Source organism: Lepus europaeus, chromosome 22 (genome assembly GCF_033115175.1).
Source record: "Lepus europaeus isolate LE1 chromosome 22, mLepTim1.pri, whole genome shotgun sequence".
NCBI lineage: Eukaryota > Metazoa > Chordata > Mammalia > Lagomorpha > Leporidae > Lepus > Lepus europaeus.
In genome coordinates, this window is record NC_084848.1 from 43498110 (window position 1) to 43523714 (window position 25605).

The 25605-nt window shown below is 44.1% G+C and overlaps 2 pseudogenes; one reads left to right on the forward strand and one right to left on the reverse strand.

The window, feature by feature from the left end:
* Positions 1-235: 235 nt before the first annotated feature.
* Positions 236-15423, reverse strand: LOC133751465 (BRISC complex subunit Abraxas 2-like; annotated as a pseudogene).
* A 1999-nt stretch (positions 15424-17422) lies between these two features.
* LOC133751466 (elongation factor 1-alpha 1-like) overlaps positions 17423-25605 on the forward strand; it is a 93995-nt pseudogene continuing 85812 nt past the window's right edge.

The window sequence follows — 25605 nt, forward strand, 5'->3', positions numbered from 1 at the left end:
CTTCCTTCCTTCCTTCCTTCCTTCCTTCCTTCCTTTCTTATTTTTCTGTGTCATGCAGCTTGCACATTGCATCCAAGGACATGGACGAGGGAGAGAGGCTTATGATTACTGTGTGTAAGAACTCTCCTCTTGGGGGTCAAAGCATCTGACAAGGAAGCTCTCCTAGATTAAGTCCTCAAGCGCCTCTCTCAATAACAAGTGAGAGAAGGTGTGCTAACTGGAGAGCATCTTTGGTTTAGTTAACTCGGGAGGTCTGAGTGTTGCTGGTGTCCTCATTGGGCTAGAGTAATGGGTCATGAATCATTTGAATGTGACTATTCAACACTAGATGGCTCTGTGGGGTCAATTACATTTTCACAATCATTGACATCTTATTCCCCACTGTTGTCCCCAGCTGCTCTGCTGGGGAAGAAAATCTGCTCCACTTGCAGGATACTTAAGTCCAGCAGTGGAGGAAGCATAACTGAAAGAGCCCACAGCTGAGGTCAAGGCATAAAGACACTTGCTTCCATGTGAGAATGACTGAGAATACTGTCTTGATTGGCTAAAAGTCATCATGAAGAGGATTAGGGGTCTCTGCGTCTCCAAGTGTATTTCTACCTCCCAGCTGTGAACCCAGAATAGGACATCCATTGAATAAACAATGATTCCATACTTCCAAGTGGTGCTTCTCTGCTTAACATTGCCTGCTGAAGTCTTTTTGTTCCTATGTATTTTTACCCAGCATGGTTTGTCTTAATTTTCTCACTTCTGCCTGACAATATTCAACAATTTGCACACTGTGCTCTTTACCTGCACACCGTGCCAGCTCTTTTTCTTGATGTGCATTATAAACCTGATAAATTGCCCTAATGATTTTTATTACTCCACCATTGTAAAATGCCATTATCATGTTCTTTAATAAGTTTGGCATAATACTGAAAGATGGGAGCCTTTGCCATTGAAGACATTGTATTTTTGCTCACTAGTATTACCTAGGTTAGGAGTAGTGATATCCTCTGGTTATACCTTCAATTTGAACTAAATTCTAAAACATGAATACAATTACTGATAATGAAGATGAAGGTGAAGAGAAGGAATCCAAGATTGGGCACTCTGATGGTGTGAGTGAGCTGTTTATGGGTGATCTGTTCCTTATATAATACCTACTGCTGCGGGTTTGCCAAGTTACGTATCATTCAATAACCTTCTTTCATGTATCTTTAAGAATTCTGTCCCAAATCTCTTCCCTTAATTTCACTTTCACAGTTAAATAAAATGAAGTTTTGAATAAACCTGTTAGTTATGGATTTCAATTATTTGCAGAAGTTCTGTCTTGCTAATGTGCCAGTCACTGATGCTGAAAGTTGCTTCTTGTCTTCTCTCTCTCAGCAACAATATTTCATGCCCCACATTGCTGCTAGTGATATAGAAACTTATAGTGTTGAAGGTGTAGTCCAAAATGGAGGCTGTCGGCAGAAGAACCCATGAGAGTATTTTAGGCATGGAAAGCCAAGACACTCTGGAAGAAAAAAAAGAAGAAGAAGAAGAAGACCTAAATGAAAGATGATCTCTGTGAGTGAGATCCCAGTGGAAAGAATGGGGCCATCAAAGAAGGAGGTACCTTTCTCTGAAGGGAGGAGAGAACTTCCACTTTGACTATGACCCTGTTGGAATAAGATCAAAGTCGGCGAACCCTAAAGGCTTCCATAGCCTTGGCAACTCATGAGTAGAGTCTAGGGAGATTACTGATGCCATAAACAAGACTGCCAAATTGTTAAGTCAACAACAGGAGTCACTGTGTACTTACGTCTCATGTGGGATCTGTCCTTAATGTGTTGTCCAATGTGAAGTAATCCTATAACTAGTACTGAAACAGCATTTTTACACCTTGTGTTTCTGTTTGGGTGCAAACTGATGAAATCTTTACTTAGTATATACTGAATCGATCTTCTGTATATAAAGATAATTGAAAATGAAAAAAAACCTTGGTGTTAAATTGAAGATTGCATAGAAAATTAATCAATTTTTTAAAAAATATGTAGGCTCTCTGTCCTTAATGTGCTATACATTGTGTTTTAATGCTATAACTAGTACTCCAACAGTATTTTTCATTTTGTGTTGCTATGTGAAGGCAAACTGTTGAAATCTTTACTTAATATATACTAAACTGATCTTCTGTATATAAAGAGAATTGAAAATGAATCTTAATGTGAATTGAAGGGGAGACGGAGTGGGAAAGGGGAGGGTTGCGGGTAGGAGGGAAGTTATGGGGGGGTAAGCCATTGTAATCCATAAGCTGTACTTTGGAAATTTATATTCATAAAATAAAAGTTTAAAAACACAAAAACAAAAAAACCAAAATGGAGGCTGTCATGATGAAATTCTCTGAGTGCATTATTTTAATATCAGGCATCTTAAATAATCACTTACTGCATTTTTGCGTTCCTATTGACTAACTCACAGTATCATGTTATCCTTTTTCTGTTCAGCTGAGCTATACTGTAATCTTTATGGACATGATCATCACTTTTTACCCAGAGGTTAGTATTCATTACACATCTCCTCTGAGTTAGGCCACTCTCAAGGAATGAGGTTGTGTTGGTAAATAATTTAGTTATACTGTGTGTTCTGTGGAATTTAAAGTTTAAAAGAGATAATTTATCACAACCACCTCAAAGGTCCTTTGGTACATCTTTCTGAATCACTTAGAGATGAGAATTCCTTTGAAAGAAGAAATGAAGTAGCTGACACATGGAGCCACTACCTATAATGCAGCATCTCATGTGAGCACTGGTTTGAGTCCCAGCTGCTCCATTATGATCCATCTCCCTGTTACTGCATCTATTTGGGGAATGAGCCAGCAAATAGAAGATCTCTATCTCCCCTGCAACCTTCTCTCTCTATCTGTGCCTTTCAAATACTGTACATCTTATTTTAAAAGAACTTAGGGTGCAGCACTGTGGCATAGTGGGCTAACCTCTGCCTGTAGTGCCAGTTCAGGTTCTAGCTGTTCTTCCAATCCAGCTCTCTGATTTGGCCTGGGAAAGCAGTCAAAGATGGCCCAAATGCCTGGGCTCATGCACCCATGTGGGGGAGAAGAGTGGAGCTCCAGGCTTCTAGCTCCTGGTTTCAGATTGACCCAGCTCAATCTGTTGTGGCTATTTGGAAGTAAACCAGTGGATAGATCTTTCTCTGTGTCTCTCCCTGTGTCTGTAACTCTACCTCTCAAATGATATAATAAAATATTTTTATTAAAAAAAAAACAGAGTTTAGCCTCACATTTGGAACTTCTAGTAATTTTGATGGGTTGAGAGGAAATTTGTAAAGTTTGTGATACAACTGGGAGCCTTCTGAGTCTTAGCATGTAAGAAGAGAATAGCAAGCAGACAGCTGGTAGACAAGACCTAATAGGATACAACCCATAGCATTGTCTTTCTGAAGACCACAGTAAGTCCTATGGTCCCTGTTCACAGGTTATGGGAAACCATCCACACAGTTGAAAGAGGAGTGCAACTTGATGAGATTTTTGTTTGTAAAATGGCCTTTAATTAAGTACTGAAGAACATCTCCAGAGAAAACATAGAGGAGTACAGCTGAATGGTAAATCTTCATTAATAGTAACAAGATTTGATGAAAGAAATGGTACCTTTAAGGAAAATGTAATTCAGGAAAGGGAGATAAGAACTAGTGAATCTTTTCTCCTAGGATGGTACTTACACCAACTGTACATATTGGGGCCCTAATTTGATGTGTTGAAGAGGATTCCTCTAGGATCTGGAATAACTTGAGCATCAGAACATATAATTTCAGACTACAATACCTTTAACAAGATAAGAATCTATGAACTGATAATGATATAGTACATAATGACACAATAACTAAGACAGAAGAGTGAGCCCTTGGCTTTGATGCTAGATCAAAATATAAATGGAGAAACAATATTGGGAATTAAAACACCAGCATTTCATATAGTGTTGAAAATTAAAAATAATGAACATCAAAGGTACTGGATGAAAATTTGATAGGAAATAGGATACTGGCATAATATTAGAATAATTTTTAATAAAAGTCCACACATTCCAAAAAGGAATAAAAATTTGTATATAGCACAGCATATGCAAATGCTGTGGTGCAGCAAGTTTTGCCACTGCCTGCCACACCAGCATTCCACATCAGAGTGCTGTTGTGCTGCTTTGAGTCCCAGCTTCTCTGCTTTTGATCAAGCATAATATGAATGCACCTAGGAAGGTTTAAGAACATGGCCCAAGTCCTTGGGCCCTGCCACCCATGTGGAAGACCAGGAAACAGTCGTTCATCCTAGCTTCAGCTTGACAAAGAAATTTACATTGCAACTCTTTTGGAAATGAACCAGCATAGATAAATAGAGATAGAAATGAGAGAGAGAAAGAGAGAGAGAGAGAGAGAGAGAGAGAGAGAGAGAGAGAGAGAGAGAGATCCAGCTCTCTGCTATGGCCTGGGAAAGCAGTAGAAGATGGCCCAAGTGCTTGTCCATAATCACACACATATATGCCACATAGCCCAATCCAAAAACCCCAGGGAGTGCCTGGGTACAATCAGGACCCAGCTTTGCAGAGACAAACTGAGATCTAGGAGGGTTCTCTCTACCCTCTCAGTTATATGACCCTAAAATATCACCATACCTCCTAAAGACTCCACAATCTAGGCAATGGCAAGTAGAATGGCAATTGCTGGGATCTGGAGGTTGTGAAATTATAAAAAAAACTTTCATTCAATGTGTAGAGTTTCATTCTCATAAGGAAAAACAGTTCGGAATATTGGTCCCACAGCAATGTGCATATACTCAACACTACTCAACCATACACTCAGAAATACTTAAGATTAAAAAATTCATCAGCTGTATTTTTTTTTTGGGTCAGGACCACACTAACAGTACATTTTAAAAGTGGTCAAATGGGGGCTAGAGCTGTGGCACAACAGGTTAAAGCCCTGGCCTGCAATGTCAGCATCCCACAAGGGTGCCGGTTCAAGTCCTGGGTGCTCTACTTCCCATCCAACTCTCTGCTAATGTGCCTGGGAAAGCAGAGGAAGATGGCCAAATACTTGGGCAGACAGAAGTCTTCTTACTGCCCACAACAAATTAAGGAGACAAGGATACTGATGCTTATGACTGAGTTCAAAGGCAGATTGCAAATTCATATATATTTTATATACAATATAAACATTTCATAGTTGGCTGAGCTTTATTTTATAAATGGACTGATTATACATGAGCTCCTTCATTAACATTTAGTAAATAGTTCAGTTTGTTCCTTCAACAAATGATCTTCACATGTCAGGCATTAGACACTATTCTAATGTATTAGAATATTAGTATTTGGGATGGAGCAGCAAAAGGACACACAATCAGGAAGGCTGCTTTTTTTTTTCCTTTTTAAAATTTTATTTATTTATTTATTGACAGGCAGAGTGGATAGTGAGAGAGAGACAGAGAGAAAGGTCTTCCTTTTTGCCGCTGGTTCACCCTCCAATGGCCGCTGCGGCCGGCGCATCGCGCTGATCTGAAGCCAGGAGCCAGGGGCTTCTCCTGGTCTCCCATGGGGTGCAGGGCTCAAGCACTTGTGCCATCCTCCACTGCCTTCCCGGGCCATAGCAGAGAGCTGGCCTGGAAGAGGGGCAACCAGGATAGAATCCGGCGCCCCAACCAGGACTAGAACCCGGTGTACTGGCGCTGCAAGGTGGAGGATTAGCCTGTTGAGCCATGGCGCCAGCCTAGGAAGGCTGCTTTTTAATAGGTCACAGACTAGATTTGAGAAAATGAATGAAAATTCACACTGATGCTGTAATAAGTACTATAAAAACATAAGTATGTACAAAGAATGGGGATATAAAGAAACTGCTCTGAGTACTCTGATCAAATCAATCCACTTCTTCCTAAACTGTAGTATCCCCCAGATGCTTGATCCTGAAGGGAGATATTTTAGAGATTTATTTATTTTGTTGAAAGGCAGAGTGAGAAGGAAGATACACAAACATAGGGGAGGAATAAAGAGAGAGAGAGAGATTTCCATTCAATGGTTCCCTCCCCTAAATGGCTGCAACAGTTGGGTATGGGCCAGACTGAAGCCAGGAGTTCAGAACCCCATCTCCCCATTTGAGTATTTCATGTGGGTGGCAAGGAGTCAAGTAATCAGGCCATTATTTGCTAATTCCTAGGCACAGGTTAGGAGATTGGATCAGAAAGAACACAGCTAGGATTCAAGATGGCAATCTGATAGGGGATGCAGGCATCATAAGTGATAGTTTAATGTGCTGTGCCACAATGCCAGTCCCAGCAAGTGAGTTTTATGTTCATGTTCTCGATGATTATTTCCTATTCTAGATTTGCACTGGAACCTGTGAGCTAAACTGCAGTGGAAGGTGAAGAAAAGTCTATTTTCCTGAGAACAAATGTAGGTTTCAGTCAGATTTGTTCTTGGAGGATATTTAACACATCTCAGGTTGTTTCTTTGACTGTCTTTTCTTCCAAATGTTCCAGTGTCATAGGGTCTTTCACATATTAGTCTCCTTCTTGTGCTCCCCTCCTGGATTGTCTGTTCCAAGGGCTCATGTTTCCTCACCTATTAACATCCTCCCACTGTCTCTAACTCTCCTCATTGTGTAAATGAGGGCATAGGCTTTTGACTTGATGCAGGAAAAGTGCCACACATGCTACCTTAGCAGCCTCCATGTGATATCACTTATCACTTCCAGCTTTTGCATGACATGGGTAAGCTCCAGTGCCACAAAACAGCCCAACATGGACTGACCCAACAAAAAGCCCACAGACAAGTCACACACCATTCAGATGAGATGCGCAGATTTAAAGATCAAGCCACTAAGCATATTGCAAACCCTCAGCAATGATGTCAATGTTGCATCCCAGAATCCTTTCAACAGAAGATAAGACTCAGGGAGATGCTCTAAGTCAAGCTGTTGAAAGCATGTATCTTTCTTAGACAAATGCTGAAATTACAGGAATTTCTACTATGCAGCTCTTCATCCTTCACCAACATTCACCAACTTTCAAAGTTTGGTTCACACTCTAAAATGCTTTAACACCCACTGTAGTGTCGTAGTAAATATTACTATTGTCTGAAATTTTGTGACAGTGGCATACTTGATGTGAGATTTCTAGTACATATAGATCCATATGACAGATTAGCATGGTGTCTTTGGAGCAACTGTCTAACTGCTTGTTTCCAAGAAAATATGCTTTCTACATGACATCCATAGTGACCAACAGAAATCTGTGACAACCATGTTCAGCACTGTGGTGCAAATGTTCAGCCGCAACCTGCAATACCAGCATCTTGTATGAGCATTCGAGTCCTTACTGCTCCTCTTCCAATCCAACACCCTGTTAATACATATGGGAAAGCACTGGAATCATCACCTATGTACTTGGGCCCCTACACTCACAAGGGAGACCTGAATGGAGTTTCAGGCTCCTGGATTTGTCCTAGCTCAGCCTCAGATACTGTGGCCATTTGAATAGTAGATTAGTAGATTGAAGATCTCTCTCTCTCTCTCTCTCTCTCTCTCTCTCTCTCAACTATATCTCTCTGTCTCTCTCCTACTCTGTCACTCACCCTTTTTTAATTTTTAAATATTTGTTTCTTTTGAAAGTCAGAGTTACACATAGAGGGAGAGATACAGAGGGAGAAATCTTCCATCTGCCTTTTCCCTCCCTCCAGATGGCTACAATGGCTGGTGCTGGTTCAGGCTAAAGCCATGAGTTTGGAGATTCTTCCAGTCTCCATGTGAGTGGCTGGGGCTCAAACACTTGTGCCATCCTCTGTTGCTTTTCTCAGACCATTAGCAGGGAGCTGGATTGGAATGGAGCAGCCAGAACATAAACATATGGCATGCCAGCATTACAGGCAGTGGATTTACCCATTACTCCACAATGCCAGCCCTTTTGCCTTTCAAATAAATAAATAAATAAATCTTTTTAAATGATATCTGCATCTTCCTGATTGTATCTATGAAATCTAGCTAATAAATGCAATGGTGTGATAACAAGGCTACAATGAAGGGGAACCAAGATATTGGGAGCTGGTCCTGTGCCCAGCATGTAGAATATTTGGCAGGTTTTTTTTATGTTCTTTTTAAAAATTTACTTATTTGAAACACAGAGTTACAGAGAGAGAGAGAGAGAGAGAGAGAGAGAGAGAGAGAGAGAGAGATGAGACAGAGAGAGACCTTTCTTCCACTGGTTAACTCCACAAATCCATGCAAAATCCAGGAATGGGCCAAACTGAAGCCCGAACCAGGAGCTTCATCCAGATCTCCCACACACCACACTAACATGAAGCTGGATCAGAAATGGAGCATCCAAGACTCAAACTGGCACCCACAATGAAATGCTGGCATCATAGGAAGTGGTTTAACCCACTATGCCACTACAGCCTTCTCTCACCCCCCAGAAGTTTCGAGACTTCTCCTTGGATAGCAAGTATTTGTCAAGGGGTTTGTATGTGTCAGACACTACAGTACCTCAACATGTTACGAGTGTCCCTCATATTCTGAAACCGAGTCACCAGCCCTCCAAACCTGTGTCCTCTGAGACTGAGTTTCTGAACAGGACACTGTTGCCACAAGAGCCCATTCATCCTCCAGGTCACAATGGATGCTGTGATGACAACAGCTGTCAGCTAGCAAGGGGTCATAGAAGACTTCAGCACTGGCTGGGGGTGCATATGAACATTTAAATTTTGTAGAGACCTGAAATCTGGGGCCTGACTCCAGAGGAGAGAAGCAACCTCTGTGCTACTGGGAGGAAACATCACAAGATTTCCCTGCTGGGACCCCAAGTTACAGAAAGATGCTGCTACTCCCTTTTCTGAACCTCATAATGACAGGTTTGTCAGCTGCAGTCTCCTCAGCCTTCCTGTGCTCCCTTAACCCACATTAGTAGGCACAAGACCCAACAGACAGGTGCCAACAATTCACTGGATTTGGAGTTTCACTGCACATAACTATTGCTCCCTAGAGAGTCCAGTTGACACATTTCAGTAATTTCTCTTTGTGGAACACTTAAAGCAAGTTTACTCATCAGTGCAATGTATAAGCCCTCTGAGAATGGTTCTGAGTTGAGGTGCTGAGGAGTCCTTGGTGTTTAGCCCCTACCCAAAAGGTAAGGATGAACCCTGGGATACATGCCATTTATGTGTGTGTTTACCTATTGAAATATTCTTAACATATCAAACATTACAGTTATTAAAAATATCTCTTGGGTCCAATGCCTGCAATGATGACATCTTACATGGGCACTGCTTCATGTACCAACTGCTGTATTTCTTTTTTTTCCTTAACTTTTATTTATTTATTTGAAAGGCAGAGCTACAGAGAGACAGAGTCAGAGAGAGAAAGAGGTCTTCCATCCATTGGTTCACTCCCTAGATGGCTGCAATGGCTGGATCTGAGCTAATTCAGGAGCCAGCTTTCTCTGGGTCTCCCACATGAGTGCAGGGGCCCAAGGACTTGGATCACTTTCTACTGCTTTCCCAGACTTCAGCAGAGAGCTGGATCAGTAATGGAGCAGCTGGAACTCAAACTGGAATCCACTTGGGAAGCTGGCACTGTAGGCAGTGGCTTTACCTGCTACACCACAGCGCCAGCCCCTACTGACTTCTGACTAGTTCCCTGCTAATAGGCCTGAGAATGCAGTGAAAGATGACACAAAGCTTTGGGCCTCTGCACCCTTGTGGAAGACCCAGATGGAGTTCAAGCCTCCTGCTTCAATCTGTCCCAGATCTAGCCATCACTGATAGATTCATCCTCTCTCTTTCTCTCTCTCTCTCTCTCTCTCTCTCTCTCTCTGTGTGTGTGTGTGTGTGTGCATAACTGCCTTTCAAGTATATATAAATCTGTATAAATCAAGTATATATAAATTTTTCCTAAAAAAGAAAAACACTCAAAATCAATGGCTGCCCTTGTGGCACAGTGATGCCAGTTGTGATGCCAGTTGCGATGCTGGAGTCCCATATCAGAGTGGTTTGAATCCTGAATGATTGACCTTTTGCCCAGTTCCCTGCTGTTGTACTTGGGAAAGCAGAAAATGACCCAAATATTTGAGTCTCTGACACTCATGTGTGAGAATCAGTTGGTGTTCCTGACTTTTGCCTTCAGCTTAGCCTAGCTTGGTTGTTGTGATCATTTGGAACATGAACCAATGGATCAAAATTTTCTGTCAGTATGCCTTCCAAATAAATCATAAAAATTCAAGAAGAAAAATCACGTGATTATTTAAATTAAATGCTAGAAAGCATTTGATTAAATTCAGCATCTGGCCTTTAAGAAAAAAACCTGTAAGCAGTGAAGTAAAATATCAGAATTTCTTTATTATAATTAAAATTGTCTATGATGAACCTATAGCAACCAGTATAAATAACATGACATTGAAAGCTCTTGGGGCCAGCACCAGCATCCCATATGGGTGTCGGTTTAAATCCCAGCTGCTCCACTTCTGATTCAGCTCTCTGCTGTTGCCTGGGAATGCAGTGGAAGATGGCCCAAGTCCTTGGGCTTCTGTACCCATGTGGGAGAGATAGAAGTTCCTGGTTCCTGGCTTTGGATTGACATAGCTCTGGCCATTGAGTCCAACCAGGGAGTGAACCAGCAGATGGAAGACCTCTCTCTCTCTCTCTCTCTGCCTCTACTTCTCTCTGTCTGTGTAATTCTGACTTTGGAATAAACAAAATAAAATCTTTAAAAAAAAAAAACTCTTTCCCTGGCTTTTCCTGGGAGTTTACCCAGACAAAGCTGACTCCTTAAATTCTCGTTCTCCAACATTGTACTGGAAGTGTAGTCAAGGAAGTGAAACAAAAAATGGAAGCATTAAGTAAAAGGATTAATTTATTTTTAATGTTTTATTTATTTATTTGAGAGGTAGAGTTACAGAGAGAGGAAGAGACAGAAAAGTCTTCCTTCCATTGGTTTACTCCCCAGATGGCTGCAACGGCTGGAGATGGGCTGATCTGAAACCAGGAGCAGGAGCTTCTTCCTGGTCTCCCACATGGGTGTAGGGGCCCAAGCACTTGGGACATCCTCTACTGCTTTCCCAGGCCATAGCAGAGAGCTGGATTGGAAGAGGAGCAGCTGGGGCTAGAATTGGCACTCATGGAATGCCGGCACCACAGGTGGAGGATTAACCCACTGCACCATGGTGCCAGCCCCAGATTCAATTTTTCAGCAACAAAATTTTCAATATATGTGGATCACTCTACAATCTACAGAGGCAATGCAAAATAAAATTTAAACTAAGAGAATTAAGTGATATTAGTGTGTACAAGATCAATATATGTCAACTGGCTTCCCATGTAGCAGCAGGAAAAAATAGAGAGCCATTTTAAAGGACACAATACAGACTAGAAAACCTCTATAGAATACCTTTAGATATTTTCTTTCTTTTTTTTTTCGGGGGGGACAGGCAGATTTAGTGAGAGAGAGAGAGAGAGAGACAGAGAAAAAGGTCTTCCTTCCATTGGTTCACCACCCCCATGTGGCCACCACATCCAGTGTGCTGCACTGATCCGAAGCCAGGAGCCAGGTGCCTCCTCCTGGTCTCCCATGTGGGTGTAGGGCTCAAGCACTTCAGCCATCCTCCACTGCCTTCCTGGGCCACAGCAGAGAGCTGGACTGGAAGAGGAGCAACCAGGACAGAACCAGTGCTCCAGCCGGGACTAGAACCCAGAATACCAGTGCCGCAGGCCTAGTGAGCCGCAGAGCCAGCAAATATTTTCTAATCATTAAAAAAAAATTGAAAACCTAAAAGAAAATTAAGCCGATAACATAAAGAGGATGAAAAGCTCAGCATTCAGTAAATTGTGAGTGAATTGCATCCCTTGTGAAGGAGGTTATTTGAAGCTCCAGGTCCTAAGATCCCAGCAGGATCACAGACAGTGGAGGGAGGGTCTCCAATCTTGTGTGGTTGGGTCAGCAGGAAGGTGATAGCAGCCCTGGCTCTTAGGATAGCTAGGCCCCCGGTAAGCACCACCAGACCTGAGCCCAAGACTCAACCCTCACTTCCCCCATCAGCCACAGCCTGGATGAACTGCACCCCTCCCCCCAACCCCACAGGGAAACCTGGTAGGTGTGACTCTGATTGGCTGCATCATCTGAAGTGCTGCCTGCTCACTGGCTCAGCAAGCTGTTCAATCAGACTCATGGGAGCAATAATGAAGAGCGACATGAGGTCTTTTTCTGTATGCTGCTAAACAGCTTCTCCAGTCTGATGCTCATGGAGGTGCCACGATGCTCAGCCCTTGCCTCTCTGTGCACTTCTCTCAGTACAAGAGCCCTCAGAAGGATGCCTGGGCAGCTCAGAATCTGGAGTGAGGTGAGTGTGTGGGGGACAGGTGCCTCTGGCTTGCAGGATGGCAGTTGGACTGGGGCCCTGGATATCTTGTTTCATTCCTGAATGTGGTGACTTTGGCTCAGCCCTAGAGCTCTGTATTTTTCCAAATTGTGTGGTTAGGATTCGTGTGTCCTCAGGGGGAATCCAGACTTCATACACGGCATTGGGGGAGAAGCTGTGAGTTTTGGGATCCCTGTCCCTTCTTTCTCCTCCTGGATCACAGAATTCCCCTCAGCTAGAAAGCAGGTCACCAAGTCCACAACCCAGTCCTCTTAGCACAGCTCTTCCTAGGGGTGTGAGGTTGTCTCCTTGCATCAGCTCTCAGCTTGGGGCTGCTGGTTATGAGCGGGACCCTGGGCAGGGATTTCAGAGACAGCCCAAGCAGAGGCCAAGAATCCTTTCTGGGGGACTCTCTCTTTTCTCCCTGCCTTGGCATCAGCTCCCTCTGAATATCTGTTGACACAAAGAAATGGCATTTGCTGGGGAGTTGAGGCTCCAAGACTGGTTAGATCAAACATGATATTCACTGGAATCCTCTTTCTCTGACATTTAGGTTTCATGCCATTTGGACCTGGTATAGGTCATTTGTTCCAACACCAACTGGTGGTAGATTTTTTTAAAAAGATTTTTATTTATTTATTTGAGAGGTAGAGTTATAGACAGAGAGAGGAGAGACAAAGAGAAAGGTCTTACATCCACTGGTTCACTTCTCAAATGGTTGCAACAGCCGGAGATGGCTGATCTGAAGCCAGAAGCTTCTTCCAGGTCTCCCACATGGGTGCAGAGGCCAAGTACTTGGGCCATCTTCTACTGCTTTCTCAGGTCATAACAGAGAAGAGGAGCAGCATCAGAAAAGGAGCAGCCGGGAACAGAACTGGCACCCATATGGGATACCAGCTCTAAGATGGGAGGTCGGCACCTCAGGCAGAGGCTTTATCCACTGCACTGGCCCTGGGGAGATAATATCCTAAGACTCTTTGATCAGTCCCTCCACAAGGGAAATATTGTTTGGAAGAGTCACTGTGTGAAAATTTGTTTATCTTGGTTAAAATACAGGTAATCAGATGTTAATTCCATCCAAATCCCTCTGAGCTGATAAGGACAGGCAATATTTCTGGCCTCATAACTAAGAAAAATTGTGATATTGCACGGATTTGTTTGCATTACATTCTAAAGAATGAGGAGGCCCTTGAGGTCCCTTTGGTCCTTTAAAGCCAGTTGAAACTCCCACAGAAGTCCCTGGTGCAATTGACAGCAGGGAATAAAAATCAGAAAAATAATGCACTACAAAATATTTCTTTATTAAGGTGCTAACTGAATCTGAACTGAAGATACAATTTTCTTTTCATGTGTAGATGTTCAACTCTTTTACTGGTACTAGAGTTATTTTCCAAACTAAATGCTTATGTAAAGCTTTTATTCCTGCCAGTCCAATTGAGTAAAAAATTATGGTTAATTAAATTATTGAAAGCAAGAATTCTTTTATGTCGATAATTTTCATAAGGAGTTAAATATTTTAAAAAGGGGGGATGAAGTAGGCAGGCATACAGGCTAAAATTGATTAGTAAACTGGAAGACCATGTCTTCGCCACGCCCATGTGTGATGTCATGCCCCTACCTGATACCTTCACCACACCCCTGTGTGACCTCATCCCCCTACCTGGCCACATCTGGGTGCTAACCAGCCAATCAGGTAATTAACCATTCCCCTTTGGAAGTGGGTTAAAAGCCTGGGACACAGTGTGTCTGGCCTTCTTTTCTTCCTGGCCTCTTGCCAGGAGGGGGCTTGCTGTAGCCCTGCACCTCCAGGACGTGTGGCCTTCAGACCATGTGCTCTAGGCTTCCTGTCCTAGATGCTCCTCCACGTGGCTGGTCCCTGGTGCTCAGTATGAACCCATATTTACCTAACTCTCGGCCTCTGCTTTGCTGCCAGTGATAAGTGGTGAATAGCTGCTCGAGGTGCTTGTTGCACGTGGCTTTGGCCTGCTCCCTGCTTGGTATGGACGCTACCCTAGTTTCTAGACTTTCCTCCCTCTCCTACCTGAACTAAACCCTCACTTTCCTAGATACCTCTCGCACTAAATAAAAGCCTAAAACATACCATCCTGCTTCATTAATCTGTGCTGGTATTTAGAATTCTTGTCTAAAATATTAGGCAAGAACCCTCTTGGGCTTATTAATATTGGGGACTAATAAGCTCATGGTGAAATCATGTGGCACCCCAAATTCTGGTAGCATATGTGGCACACAGGTAGCACTTCTGAGGAACTTAAGGGGCCACATTTCAGTGTGGAATTTAGGGGTTCATGTCTGATTTCAAAATGACATTATTCCTTCTCATGATATATGCTATATATATGTGTGTATTTGTGTATGTTGTATATTGTTGTTGAAGGACTTGTGAAAATTGTAAAAATTTACCAGAGTCTAACCTGCTGAAAAACAAGGAAGTTTTAAGAAAGGTCAGCTAGAAAGTTTCAAGAAAGGTCAGTTTCTGGGAAACTGCAACTTAGCAGATAACAGGGAATACCAGTTTGGAAACCCCCTTGTGCAATGGTTAAGATAAGTAAAACTGATGTGTACTAAGATAAGTAGAACTGCTGTATACTAGATAAGTGAAACTGCTGTAAACAAAAACCCCCTTCCCCTTTGTATTCACTTGCTTAAGATAATTTTATGGTTTTTGCCTTTGAATACTGCCTGTAACCCTTGTCCCGCACTTCACTCTCTCAGGAGGGAGGGGTCCATTTTGCACAAAATGTAAATAAACCACCTCTTGTGTTTGCATCACTGGTGTCCGGAGTCTGAATTTCTGGGTCCCCAGGGTGCTACCCAGGACCCCGCCAGCTTTGGGTCCTTCATTTGGAGGTCCCACCGAGACCGGCCCCAGAACTTCTGCGCTCCAGGACCCGTTAGAGGATCGGTGAGCCAGGCGCCTATTTTCTGTTGTGTGTGTATGTATGTGTATGTGTCTCCTTCCCAGGGAGAGCCTGGCCAGACGGCCGCTCCTGTCTGTTACTCTGGAAGCTTTTGGTAAAAGTGACCGGTGAGGTGGCAGACATGCCTTCTGGCCCCCAGTCCCCACCCTGGAGGACGCTCCTGTGGTGGTTTGGAGGAAGGAGGAGACAAGGGTCTCACTCCTTCCCAGGGAGAGCCTGGCCAGAGGGCTGCTCCCAGGGAGAGCCTCGCCAGAGGGCCACTCCCATCTGAATATTTGAGTTTTCTGTTTTGTCGTTCCGTGATTGTACGTGTCGTGACATTTGTTCTTTGTGTGTCTGTGTTTTTTTGATTTTCCCTTCCCTGACTTTTTCCTTTTGAGACTATGGGACAGAAATTAACCACCCCCTTGAGTTTGACTCTAGGACGTTGGAAGGAGGTGCAGGAACGGGCTTATAACTAGTCCGTGGAAGTGAGGAGGTGAAAGTGGGTGACACTGTGTTCCTCGGAGTGGCCTTTTTTCAACGAAGGATGGCCTTCTAACGAGTCTTTTTCCCATAGTCTCATCCTGCAGGTGAAAGACCAAATCTGCAAACCTGGTCAAGAAGAACACCCGGATCAGTCCCCTATGTTACAGTATGGGAGGACCTGATATCGGAGCCGCCCTCTTGGGCTTCACCCTTCTTGCAGGACAAGAAGGACATAAATCGCTGCCCCCTCTCTCGGTTGTCCTGATGACTCCCGTCCCCACCCCAACTGTGCCGGCGCCACCCCCTACCTTTCCTGCCATCTCTACCTTGTATCCCTTACAGGAGCTGAGAGAACAGAAGGCTCGGAGCCCCCCTGTGCTGCCGTACAGCCAGGGGGACCTCCTGATGCTGGACCCTCCTCCTCCCTATGGATGTCAAGCGGTGAGGCACCCTCCGCCAGACTCTGCCATGGAGTCTGAGGAGGGAACAACTCCCACTCCCGCTGACCCATTCTCATCACCCCCAAACAGCCGATTGTGGTTGCATAGGGAAAGAGGGGAGGGGGGTGGTGGGGAATGGTCTTCCCCGGCTTTTCCCCTGAGGATGGTAGCTGGACAGATACAATATTGGCCGTTTTCCGCCTCTGACCTGTATAACTGGAAAACACATAACCCGTCTTTTTCACAGGATCCACAAGCCCTGACCGGACTCATAGAGTCTATTTTACTAACACATCAGCCTACCTGGGATGATTGCCAGCAAGCTCTTGCAGACTTTACTAACAACTAAAGAAAGGCAGAGGGTTTATTTGGAAGCCCATAAAAACATGCTGGGAAATGACGGGTGACCCACGCAGCTTCCAAATGAGATAGATAAGGCTTTCCCCTTGACTAGGCCCGACTGGGACTTTAACCCCGTGGTGGGAAGGGAAAGACTCAGACTCTATTGCCAGATTCTCCTGACTGGTCTGAGGGGGGAGGGGAGGCACCCCACGAATCTGGCAAAGGTTAGGGCCATTGTGCAGGGAAGCGAGGAAACCCCAGCAGGATTTTTAGAAAGACTGATGGAAGGGAACAGGATGTACACCCCCTTTGACCCTCTGGCCCCGGACCGGCAAGCCGAGGTCATCATGTCCTTTATTGGACAGCTGGCACCCTGACATCCGGGTGCGCCTTCAGAGGCTGGAGGGGCTTCAGGGGTATACATTGCCTGATTTAGTAAAGGAAGCAGAAAAGATTTTCAACAAACGAGAAACGCCCGAGGAAAGGGAAGACAGGCTAAGGTGGGAGCAGGATCAAAAGGAAAAACAGAGGGAAAAGTGTAGAGGGAAGGAACAGACTAGGATCCTGGCCACCGTAGTTTCCAAAGCAGAGCAAGGGAGGACCAGGTCAGAAAGGGACCTGGGAGACCGGCAAAGGCCCTGTCTTGACTGAGAACAATGCACGCTGGGCAAAAGAGTGCCCGAAGAAACAAGCTCGTCCGAGATCCGTTTCTGTACTATCTCTGGAGAATGAAGACTAGGAAGGGGATCCGGTGGTGCACGACTGCCATCAAGTGCTTGCCAAAATCCATGGGACTTGAGCCGACCTGACCGACATTCCCCTGCCAAATGTGGACCATACTTGGTATACCAACGGGAGCAGCTTCCTGCAAGATGGCGAGAGAAGAGCCGGGGCAGCGGTGGTGGACGGCCGAACAAGGTAAGTAGTCTGGGCTTCTGCCCTGCCCCCCAGAACCTCCACTCAATGGGCAGAGCTTATCGCTCTGACCCAAGCACTCCACGCAGCCAAGGGAAAGCGGGTGAACATCTACATGGACAGCAGGTACGCTTTTGCCACTGCCCATGTCCATGGGGAAATCTATAGGCAAAGGGGGCTCCTTACCTCCACAGGAAAGGACATTAAAAACAAACAGGAAATTTTAAACCTCCTAAAGGCCCTGCACCTGCCGCAAGAACTTAGTATCATCCACTGCTTGGGGCATCAGAAAGGAGGGGGTCCCGTGGAGGAGGGCAATCGGCTCGCAGACAAAGTGGCTAAAGAGGCAGCCTTGACTAGCCAACTATTGGCCGTAAAGGACTCTCCTAATGCAAGATGGACAAGGGTATTTCATCATTGGACTGGACACTCTCCTTCAACAAATTATTGAGGCCTGTGTGCCCTGTGCTAAAGTAAACCCCAAGCACCTCAAACTCCCAGAGGGGGCCAGGATCAGAGGGGCACGACCTGGAGTAAACTGGGAGGTAAATTTTACAGAGATTTGCCCCGGCAGGTATGGAGTTAAATATCTTCTATTTTTTGTAGACACCTTCTCAGGATGGACAGAAGCCTTCCCGACCAAGAAAGAAACTGCGCTGGTAGTAGTCAAGAAAATCCTGAAAGAAATATTCCCCCTATTTGGACTACCAAAGGTACTGGGGTCAGACAACGGGCTGGCTTTCGTCTCCCGGGTAAGTCAGATGGCGGCACAGGTGTTGAAAATAGAGTGAAAGTTGCATTGTGTTTATAGGGTAAGTCAGATGGTGGTACAGGTGTTGGGAATGGAGTGGAAGTTACATTGTGCTTATAGACCACAGAGCTCGGGTCAGGTAAAAAGAATAAATAAAACTCTTAAGGAAACTTTAACAAAACTGGTCATGGAGACTGGCACTAGGGACTGGGTTGAATTGTTACCTATGGTGCTGTTCTGGGTTCAAAACACCCCCTCAGCCTTTGGCTCAATGCCCTATGAGATCCTGTATGGGGGGCCCCCACCCGTTGCCGATCTGTTGGGTCCCAGCATTGATTGCTATGTTCCCTCCCCTGGCTTGCAGATGTGGCTGCGTGCTTTGCAGCTAGTCCAGGAGCATGTCTGGAAGCCACTAACAGCCGTCTATCAGCCCCAGAACACAGGAACTCCACACACCTTCCAGATCGGGGATCAGGTCTACGTGAGAAGACATCAGAAAAAAAAAGCCTCAAACCTCGCTAAAAAGGACCTTCACCGTACTTTAACAACTCCCACAGCGGTCAAGGTGGACGGCATAGCTGCCTGGGTGCACGCCACACACGTCAAGAGGGCAACTCCAGAGTCCCCAACGGAGGATCAGACCCCGACACAACCGGAAACGTGGAAATTGCAACGCACACAAAACCCCTTAAAGATAAGACTTTTTAAAACTGTGTAATACTTGAGACAACTGTAATAGTTTAATTAGGATCTGTTTTGCTGTTATTCGAGAGCCTTTACCCTTCCCTTCAATACCATCCCCTGCCTAAAGTTCATTCCAGAGGGGATGCAGATTTGGATGTCAATACCATAGATATCCTTACCAGCACCCACAAGTTACTTAATCTCTCTGCCCCAGGCATTGCAGGAAACTGCTGGCTCTGCTTACACCAGGGACCTCCCCTCCCCCTTGCTATTTTCTTTCTTTCTTTGTTTTTTTTTAACTTTTATTTAATGAATATAAATTTCCAGTGTACAGCTTATGGATTACAGTGGCTTCCCCCTCCCATAACTTCCCTCCCACCCGCAACCCTCCCCTCTCCTGCTCCCTCTCCCCCTTGCTATTTTCCTGCCACTTAATGATACCCTTGGGTTTAATAGCTCCGTTAATTGCCCTCCCGTACAGCCTTTCCCTGTCCTTCCTGTTCCAATGGAAAATATGACTTGCCTTTATAAGCCTCCTAAAAATGATTCCTTTCACATTAATATAGGCCTTGCTTCTTTTTGTAAAAATAATATGGCCTATACCATTTTACCGGCAAATTGGACTGGTAGCTGTGCATATGCTATGCTTCTGCCCAATGTAGACATTATTAATGGAGATGCCCCTGTCCCAATTCCTTCCTTCAATTATATTGCAGGAAGGCAAAAATGAGCTGTACAATTCATTCCTATATTGGTTACGATTGGAAATTTCCACACCTATGGTTACAGGATCCGCAGGACTAGGAGTTGCTGTCCAAAAATATAGAGATTTGTCCCAACAACTTATTAATGATGTACAAACCCTATCCTCCACCCTTCAGGACCTCCAAGATCAAATCGATTCCCTAGCGGAAGTGGTCTTACAAAACTGTAGGGGCTTAGACTTGCTTGCCTCTGAACAAGGAGGTATTTGTTTGGCTTTGTAGAAGTGCTGTTTTTATGCTAACAAGTCCGGCATTGTTCGTGATAAAATAAAGACTCTCCAAGACAATCTGGAGCATTGCCGACATGCCATGGCTAAAAACTCCCTGTGGACAGGATTCAATGGACTGCTTCCTTACTTGCTACCACTTCTAGGCCCCATTGCTGGTTTGCTTGTTACACTATCTGTGGGTCCTTGTATTTTTAATAAGCTGATGCGGTTTGTTCGTGAATGCCTTTCAACCATTCAGGCTCTGAGTGCTAAAAACTGCAAAATCTAGCCTGTAAATTTTAGGATTAAAATTTGTACAAAAACAAAAGGGGGGGAATGAAGGACTTGTGAAAATTGTAAAAATTTACCAGAGTCTAACCTGCTGAAAAACAAGGAAGTTTTAAGAAAGGTCAGCTAGAAAGTTTCAAGAAAGGTCAGTTTCTGGGAAACTGCAACTTAGCAGATAACAGGGAATACCAGTTTGGAAACCCCCTTGTGCAATGGTTAAGATAAGTAAAACTGATGTGTACTAAGATAAGTAGAACTGCTGTATACTAAGATAAGTGAAACTGCTGTAAACAAAAACCCCCTTCCCCTTTGTATTCACTTGCTTAAGATAATTTTATGGTTTTTGCCTTTGAATACTGCCTGTAACCCTTGTCCCGCACTTCACTCTCTCAGGAGGGAGGGGTCCATTTTGCACAAAATGTAAATAAACCACCTCTTGTGTTTGCATCACTGGTGTCCGGAGTCTGAATTTCTGGGTCCCCAGGGTGCTACCCAGGACCCCGCCAGCTTTGGGTCCTTCATTGTATATTATGTCTGAATGGTAAAAAAATTCCTTAAGAGCTCTGTTTTAACTGACATAGGTAAATGAGTGTTCACATAAATTAAAACTATTTAATTAACCCAAGTATCTTTTTTTTTGAGAAGAAGAGTTAGAGAGACAGAGAAAGGTCTTCCTTTTTCCGTTGGTTCACCCCCTAATGGCTGCTGTGGCTGGCACTGCGCAGATCCGAAGCCAGGAGCCAGGTGCTTCCTCCTGGTCTCCCATGTGGGTGCAGGGCCCAAGCCCTTGGGCCATCCTCCACTGCACTCCTGGGCCACAGCAGAGAGTTGGACTGGAAGAGGAACAACCGGGACAGAATCTGGCACTCAAACCGGGACTAGAACCCGGTGTGTGGGTGCCACAGGTGGAGGATTAGCCTAGTGATCCGTCACACCAGCCTCAAATATCTTTTGATTCATGTGACCGAAGTAAGTATCTGATAGGTTGTTTTAACTTTGTTGATAGATACAAATTAAAATATTTTCAGGGTTATTGATGTGTTTTGTTCCTGGGTTTGCTGGTCAAGCAAAAGTCATACTTACTTTTTTTTGATACTCAAAGTCATAAAAGTTCAATTTTGACAAGAAAAAATGATGAGGTTAGTGGTATAATGCAATGTTCATTAATTCCTGTTTGAAGAAAAAATTAACTCCTCAAGTTGTTCTTTGGCAAAACATGACTCAAGATTATAACCGTGCTAGTTCAATATTTTAGTTTCTTAAAAAATCTGTAATTGTTAACAATAAATTGGTAAACATAAAAGAAATGTTTTCAAACTTTTGTACTGTTGGCCTTGTAAAAGTTGTAAAAGACAATGGACTTGGATTTGACTACTTTAAAATAATTTGAAATTTATGTTTTATTAAAATGCTTTGTTCTTATTTTAGAGGCTTTTTAGGATCACTTTAAATTGCAAATTAAGGAACCTATACATAGGGCAGAGAAAAATGTTAAGGAAGCTAAGAATGTGTATTGGTACTCAAGATGTGTTTTGAATAACAAAGCAAGCAAGAGATCTTTGTCTAACCTGAAATAAAACTGTTTGGCAAGGAGAGAGAGGAACAAAACAGAATAAATAACTTAGGTGATATAAGAATGTTACAGAAGATTTGTAGCAGATAATTTTGTGTGAGATTAGTTTGGCTGAGATTAGAAGGAAATTATTTCTATATGAGTTTCTCAAAATTGAGCATTGGTAATTGTTAGGAAAAGAGTTGCTGATTTTTGCTTCCCCACACTGGGCACCAAAATGTTAGGGAAAGAGGTGCAGAATAGAGAGGGGGCAGTGTACAAATTTACAGCCAGACTGAACTTATTCAGAGAAAATAAGTCTGTAGAGGTGGGTGATCAACTGCCCACATGCACACTAGTGGAGCACGGGACAGAAGGCTCCAACCCCAGGGGCTGGGCCTTTTTATATTTTGGGTAGGGGCCAGCAGGCAGAAGGGAATTCCTGGAACTGGTCTTTCAGGTGTTCAGAGCAACTGGTCTTTCAGGTGGCTGTAAGGAGTGGAGTATGAAGGCAATAGGGTGTGAAATCCAGTTGAGGGCAAGGAATACATTCTAGTGTTTACCTATTTTGGGCAATGAGGGAGAATGGCTGAGGCTTATGTCATTGTTCCATCAATCCTGACTCTGAGTACAGATAAGGAGAGGTGTGCCAATTTCTCTCTGGCTACTTCCTGCTGATAGGGGGCTTAGACATGGAGCCAGGACTTGAGCAGTGACCTATACTTGGGGTCAGATTGATTGAAGAAGAAGAGCAGTCTTGGTTGCTCCTGTGAGTTGGCTCGAGATATAGCAGTTATTTGTTCCTGCAAGAACCTTTGGGATGGATTAATTATGCATGGCATAATTAATAGGAAGCACTATGATTATGAGGGCAAAAGGAGACACTAGAGCCATGGCCCATGGTGGAAACAATGGCCAAATTGAGGCAGAGTTACCTTTTAAATGCATTGTGTTAGCACATCGACCTGAGAGAGGTGGGTCCTGTGGGGGTGGACTCTTATGAGGGAGATGTAACTAGTTTTAATGAAGTAAAATGCACCCAGGGAGGGTGCCCTTTGAGTTTGGCTGCGGTGGGGGTAGTCAATATCACCTGGTAGGGCTCACTCCCCCTTTTTTTTTAGAGCAGCCTCATTTTGTTTTAGATAAACCCAGTCACCAGGTGGAAAGATAGGAATATAGTCAGGAGGCAGAGAGTGTGGTTTGGGTAGGTGTGTGTCTGCATACATCCATTAGTCAGAACACATTTCAGTAAGAAGAGAGAAAGCCAGAGGAGGAGAAATAGCTTCAGAGCTCTGTAGAGGAGGGAAGCTAGGTGGAAGGAGAGGCCTTCCATAGGGAATTTCAAATGGGCTAAGGATTAAGGACTTCTAGGGAAGAGATCTGATTCTTAACAGAGCTAAAGGGAGGAGTTTTACCCAGTCCAACTAAACCTGGGTGGAGAGTTTAGTTAGAGCCTGTTCTAAAATTCCATTCATCCATTCTACTTTTCTTGAGGAGGGGGAATGATAGGGAATGTGAAAATGCCATGAGCTATGAAGAGAGGCAGATATTACTTGAGTAATTTTAGAGGTAAACTCTGGTCCATTGTCTGATGGAAGCACGCAATCCAAATCTTGGAATAATATAATTTAATAATATAGTGGAAATGGTGGAAGCTCTTTTGTTAGTAGTAGGGGAAGCTTCCACCCACCCCAAGGAGGTGTCCACCATCACCAGAAGGTACTGTGTTTGCCTAACTGGTGGCATATGGGTGAACTCAATCTGCCAATCCTCTCCTGGGAGTGATCTACAGGCCTGGTGAGTGGGGAATGGGGTGGCCTGATATTAGAATTGGGGTTAGCAGTTTAACAGATGCTACAAGTCTGAGATATGTTATGCAGAGATTCTCTTATGGCATGAGTTATGTGTTTGTGGGATCTCAGGAAGTGAAGAAGAGAGTTTGAGTTTGAGTGATAGAGAGAATGGAGGTTCTTTAGCAAGGTAACTTGGAGAGAGGAAGGGAGTATTAGTTTTTCATCTAGAAACCACGATGAGTCCTTTCCAGATGCCCCTTGTGGGAACTGAGAGATTTCTAGGTCTGAATATACAGGAGCTAAGTTACAGAGAAAAGATGGGATCAGGATCGTCTCCCTGGGGGTCACTGTGTTAGCTGTCAGATCAGCCTTGTTATTAGTTTCAGATAGGGATTGTTTACCTTTCTGGTGTCCTTTGCAGTGAATAATAGCAGCTTTTGTTGGCAACTGGGCAGCATCAAGAAGAGCTTTAATCAGCTTGCCATTTATTATAGGGGTCCCTCAGGCTTGCTAAATCTGGGCATTGGAGTGCATGATATGATAGGCATATTGGGAATCTGTATATATATTGACTGTCTTTCCTTTGGCTAAGGTGAAGGCTTGAACCAAGGCTAAGAACTCGGCCTGTTGGGAGGTAGTGTCTTGAGGTAGGGGCCTGGCCTCTATGACCCTATGCAGGGAAGAGGAGGAGGTGACATCAGGATGCCCCTCAATTATTGCATATCCAGTGGGAAAAGGGGGAGCTTTAGAAGCACTACCACCAATGACCCAATCCAGGGCTCTGGGAATAGGAGTGTCTGAGGTGATGAAGTGTAGTCAGGAAAAATCAAGGAAATCCGAACAGGAATGGGGTTTGAGGGAATGAGAAAAGTGGTGAAGAGGAGAGTAGCTGGGTTGAGAGAAGGACAGGGATGAAAAGTAACAGTGGGCTGGAGAAGGGTAGAGTGAAGAACAGTTTAAGTGGGTTAGGAAGGCTCAAGGCGGGTGCTTGTAGAAGAGCCTTGTTTAGGATTTGAAACAGGGTCTCTAGGGAGGAAGTCTCTTGCAAGGGCTCATCTATATTGCCTTTGGTAGCATTTATGAAAGTTCAAAGAAATAGAACTATGGATTTTTCACTATGTGAAAGCAATAAGGTTATTCAAAGCATGTATATGTTAGGTAGGAAGTCAGAAATTTAGCCTATGTGTTTGTGAGGCAGGCCTGAAGACCAGCACCTACTGTGGAAGCTCCAGAAGCCCAGCATCTTGCACTTCAAAGTCCTGCTCAGACCCTGAAAACCTCCCAGGGGGTCCCAGCCCTTCCCCCAAGAAAAGTTCCCAGGGGAATTCTCTCTCTCCTCAGGACCAAATGGATTACTTGATTACATGGGGCAATAAAACCTTCTCAGATGCCCTAAGGGAAGCCCCCCTACTCTGCCAGCCAATCTGGGGAGGAATTTGCTAATTTTCATGCAACAGACCCTTCCACCTGGACTCTCCATCCTTTGTCCTGGAGGAGAGGGGGAGGAGGGTAAACATATGCCCTTAAAAACCTAGGGAGTCTAAACAGACTGCTTGCTCTGCCCTCTGCCTCTCTGCTGAGCCACCTGCCTGGCCTGCCCAGGTGTATTCTTTCCACTCAATCATGTAACCTCACTCTCCCCAGTCCGAGCGACTGGGCGCTCTTTCTGTCCCTTCCATCCTGATGGATGCCCTGTCCCCAAAAAGCCTTAGCACTCTGCCCTCTGTCTCACACCTGAATTCTTTCTTGTGTGAAGACAAGAACCCCACAGCTTCCATGGCCTTCTCTCTGGTAATATACATATTTGTAATAATCTTACTGTTTCATTTTGAAATCTATTTTTAATGCAGTTTCTCCTTTCAGTAGTTTCTACTTAATTGGTGATTTTCTTTTCAAATTTCTAGGCATCTCCTGTAAGTTCTTTCTTCCTCCTTGGTTCTGACTCTTGTGACCTGACATTAAAACTGTTTATCTTAGAAGCCTAAGGTCATAGGATACTTGATTCTTCTGTCTTTTCTTAATGTGCTTAATTTTTTTCATGTAATCAGACAATTGCTTCAGCTTTTGTTTCTAAGGGTATTCTTCTATTCAAGGTTTTC